Source organism: Falco rusticolus, chromosome 8 (assembly GCF_015220075.1).
Source record: "Falco rusticolus isolate bFalRus1 chromosome 8, bFalRus1.pri, whole genome shotgun sequence".
NCBI lineage: Eukaryota > Metazoa > Chordata > Aves > Falconiformes > Falconidae > Falco > Falco rusticolus.
The window spans coordinates 7,152,853-7,157,554 of NC_051194.1; positions in this window are offsets into that span (position 1 = coordinate 7,152,853).

A 4,702-nucleotide genomic window follows, 5' to 3' on the forward strand; every position below is an offset into this window, starting at 1 on the left:
CTTGGAATGTCTTGTAAAGAAATACTTTTCAAAAGCAAGTTATGTTGACAGCAGCTTGAACAAAACGCAGTGACTGTTAGCATTTGCGTTTTGGTTCTGTGACTATCCAATAACAAAGTGTACTGAAAAAACATGCTGCAAAGTGTTACGTTGGCTTTTTTGTTTAAACCTTCTAGTACCCTCAAGCCCTTCTGATTTCTGTGTTGCTGTCCTACTAAAAGCTCAATAACTTGTCTAAGGTCTTCAGTGCTCTGCGTACATTAATGGTGAAGATGACTCTGAAGAAGTCACGATTTGCTTTGTCTCACCTGGCTGCAGTGAGATAGAACAGCTACCAGAAGGCTTAACCTGCAATAACCGAGGTAGCCTAACTCTTTCTAGAAGGAAAGTGCAATAGGGAAGTCTCAAATGAATAAGACTCTCTGTGTTCCCCTGCCAGCTTCTCCACTTTAATTGAGACAATGAGGTGTTTGCTGAAGTGCTCTTGATGTCCCAGTGCTCTGCAGGGAGTAGGAGGTGGGGAAAACTTGGTCAGACCTGTCAATAGGCTGCTTTTGCACCCACACAGGCCGCATGGACAGTGTCGGGAACAACTTTAATGATCCTTATACTGTAATGATCTGCCCTTCTGAGAGCATGGGGATTTTCACATATGACCAGTGTGATCTGGCCTCTTCTGGCTGATCTTAATAGTGTAAGATGAGAAATAAGACTTTCATTTACAATAGTATTTCATACCACCAGAACTAGAAGCTGTGCTGCTTTTGCTGTGTTTTCTTTGGTTAAGGGCATTGCACAGTTTACTAGGTTTAGTTACCGCCTTTTCTTGTGCAGGGAGAAACTGCTTCTGGAGTACTTCTAACTACCAGCAGACTTGCATGGTTATGTGTAAAGCTGAACTGCAATTTTTGTCCAGGACTGCAGGAGCTTGTTCTGTGGGGCACTTCTTACAGTATTTTTCCTCTTTTCTTTCTTTTTTTTTTAAATAAAAAAATAAAATATTGCTCAGAGCTGAAGCTCTACTGTTCCTAGGTCTAGGAACTGTTCCTAGTTCCTGCTAGCCACTGCAGGCAAGTGTGGAGGTGGTGAGTGTGCTGTTGGAAGTAGAGCTCTGCAGAGAGGATTTATTCCTGGAGTAGGAATCGGAGCCTGTGTGCTTAACCTGCTGTGTGGTAACATTGAGCTCTGACTTGAATCCAAATGAGAAATATTCTTCAGCAGTACCACATGAAGGGATACCCTTTAGACATGGGAGTCTGCTTTCTTTGGTGAAGAGGATGGTTATAGGTGCAGGTATGAAGATCTGGAGTTGATCTCTGCAGCTGCTGATTTTACTCCGCATGTTGCGGAGGGAGATACTTTTGAACAAAATGTGTTTTTTTTCTAATTGTTTTTCTTTACACACTGCTGCCTGGGGCTAAGAGCACGTGGCATGCTAGCAGTTCCCCTAAGTTGTGCGTGCTTTAGCAGGAAGTAATTATCTCTGATCATTTCATTTCCCAGCAGTACCACTCTTACCCTGACTGGTAACTTGGAAAACCTGCTGTCCTAAGATCTTGATCATCTCATTTGCATGTTGTGTGGAAGATGGGGCAAGGGGGCCTGTTAATAGTTCATCTGGTTATGAGACATGAAACAAGTGAGTAAAATGCTTTCAAACTCCATTATTCCTTAAAGACAACAGAGTTTAGACTAATGGTGTGTTTTCAGAATTGATTTGAAGGGCAGGATGGTGCCCTCCTATTTTCTGTCACAAAATGCCACTTGCCAATCCAAGTGGTGTCTGCTGTTCTACTGATGGTATTTCAAACTTGACAAAGAACCTGACTGTGCAAGGAAAAATTCTTCATCATGTCCACATCTTCGAGATTCAGCGTGAGTGGCAGTTGTTTAACGTTCCGAAATGTTATTTTGGGTATCTGCACCAAGGTCAGTTCACTTACTAAAAAAATTGAAGGCTGTGTATAAATAATGCCGTGTCCTAGCTTGCAAAATGGTACATAAAATAAATCTTTCTTTTATGTGGACCCTAGACCCAAACAGCTAAGCTCCTTGCCAGAACTTTTTTCAATCTCTGTGAGAACGTAAGGCATAGTTTGGCTGTAAGTAGGGTATAGTACTGGTGTTCTTGCAAAGAAGACGCAAACAAAACATTCTGTTTGGGTGCCTGTCCTTGCTGTGTGAAAGACCAGAGCAGCTTAGGAGGTGTTTTGTAGAGGCTAGAGATGTGGTATGTCCCTCTTGTGGAAGACTTTTTTCTGCTGCCTGGATTTGATCTTGAATCCTGGGAAAGGAAGGCTGACTGTTAGTGTTAGCCTCGCAAGAGTCTGACACGCCAAGGAACAGTTCAGGAGTCTGAATGCTGTGGCTGCCAGTGCCGCCTTTGTAGGAATTCCGGTGCGGGGTGGAGCTCAGGAGGTCACAGAAGGGAGAGAGTATTCTCCAGGATAACAGGTTTAACAGTAAAACTGGTCTTTTGCCTTATTTTCATGAAATGTTGCATTAGCACAAATGTACCAGCAGTGTGGGCTGCAGCATGGAACCTCAGGCTCTAAAAATCGATGGAGAGAATTTCAGAAAAATCTTTAATCTTTTTTATTGGAATCGGCATGAATGTATGATTCAATAAATACATTTTATATACATATAACAGCAGAAACTTTACATTCCATCTTCAAACTGCTGAAATAGAACTTCTGTTTTAAAATTTTTTACAAGCCAGAAAAATAATCTGCCACTGTTTCTGTGTGGTCATGCAAATTATGTACGTTACAGGTTTATTTCATCATGACGTAAAAATGCTGCTCTTAAGGAAGCAGTTGCTTTGCACTCTGACCAATGTAGCAAAATATCATTAAATGGAGTGTAAGGCCATACCAATTTTGTGTATGTATATATTTATGTATATATAATAAAATCATAGAGAAAAGATGGGAAGGTACCTTTTTAAGGTGGGTAGGGACAAGATATGTAAGCATTTCATGATCAGACTAGGGTGTGCTATATTCTGTATTTCCGTAGTCACTCCTCTGCTTTTGAGGGGAGACTAGCATGAAAATTAATAAGCATTTTTCCATTATCTTTTCAGACCTGTGTTAATGAACCAGTTGCACTGAACAAGAGAGCACTTGAGTTGCCCACTTCACTCTTCCTTCTTGCCTTAACTCCGGTGATTAATTCTTAATCTCTGAATACTTTTCTGATTATCTCCTGTGAGATGCTGATATATTAGCACGCGCCTTGCAAGGGGGAAAACTAAAACAGCTGAATATGAACTGTTTCAATGCCTGTTTTAAGCTTATCTGAAATTAAAGGGAGGTGAGTTTTGTCCTCTTAACAGCAGATGCCTCTCACTCCTATGCATAAGAGTTGATAAAACCGGGGGAGTTTTAATGCCACTGCTTCCTTCTGAGGTCTCGCTAAGACTGACGAAAGAAAATACTCTGACCTTGTTACCTGTCCTTTCTTCATTTTGAACAAACTTGAGAAAATAGCTGTATCCTGATTTGATTTTTTTTTTCCAACAAGCACACACACACGGAAATGCAAAACTAGTTCCTATCTGGATTTGGTATTTACAGAAGAGCATTGATAAATGGGCTCTGATGGATGGGTGTGTCAAGAGGGTATAATCCTCAGGCAGTCTGTCCTGCCCCGAGGGACTGTCCCACAGCTGAGGTCTTGGCCTGTGTTGGCAAACCCCATGTTTTTACCCTGAGCTCCACTAGAGAGTGGAGGGTGACTGGTATTGCCCTCTCTGGGAGGGACGGCGCTTTGCTGGCGGAGGGATGGGGCAGCCAGTAACATGCTCCACTGCAGCTGCTAAACCCAGCACAGCTCGTTTGTCAGAGCCCTTGGCTGTCCCTGGTGTAAACAGCATCAAGGCGCTGTTGTGTTTTGGAACAAATGAGCTTTAGTAAGTCAAGGTTTGGAAACAAAGATTTCCTTGATACAAATAGCTTACAGATGGGAGAGAGACAGAAAATGGGACAAAACAACGCCGCTCCTTAACAGGCTTTTTTCAACAGTTTTGGGGAGGTATTCTTAGATACTGGATTTCTGGGGGTTTCGCCAGTGAGGTGGATACTTCAAGGAAAATGAGATAATATTTATCAGGGACATAAGGAAAACACTCTCCAAGTACTGAACTGTTCCCACTTCTGTTTGTTTTGTATGTTTTCAATTAGTATTCCTGCTGTGAGTATGTATCTCCCCTCCAAAGTAAAACCAAGTGTGCGATGGTTGTCCTGAAGAGAAATATCTTAAATATTTTTATTTTTCTTCTAAAGATAAATTCATTTACAAAACAATGTAAATGGGTGTGCGTTTGTAGTGGGAAGGGAGGAATTCCTGGGTCCTCCTCTCCCTTTTTTTTTTTTTAATCACTTACATCTAAGTTTTTCATTACTCCTCATCTGTTTTAACATAGTAAGCATGATATGCTGTACACGGTGGTAGAATGTGAGTAGACAACACAGTCCATAAAATGTCATGGTCCACAACGACGTTAGCCTGCTTATGGCTGTTGTTTATCTCAAGTGCGTGGTTACAAACAGCTGCTTGGGACAGGCTTGTGCATCTTCAGGATTCAAAGGCTGCTTCCAAAGTGGCGTTCACCAGTGCTGCAGGGATGGTAAATTGCAATGAAATGCACTGTGACCTTTGCATGTCAGGCCATTTTTGGATGAAGTCCTTAGTGTGT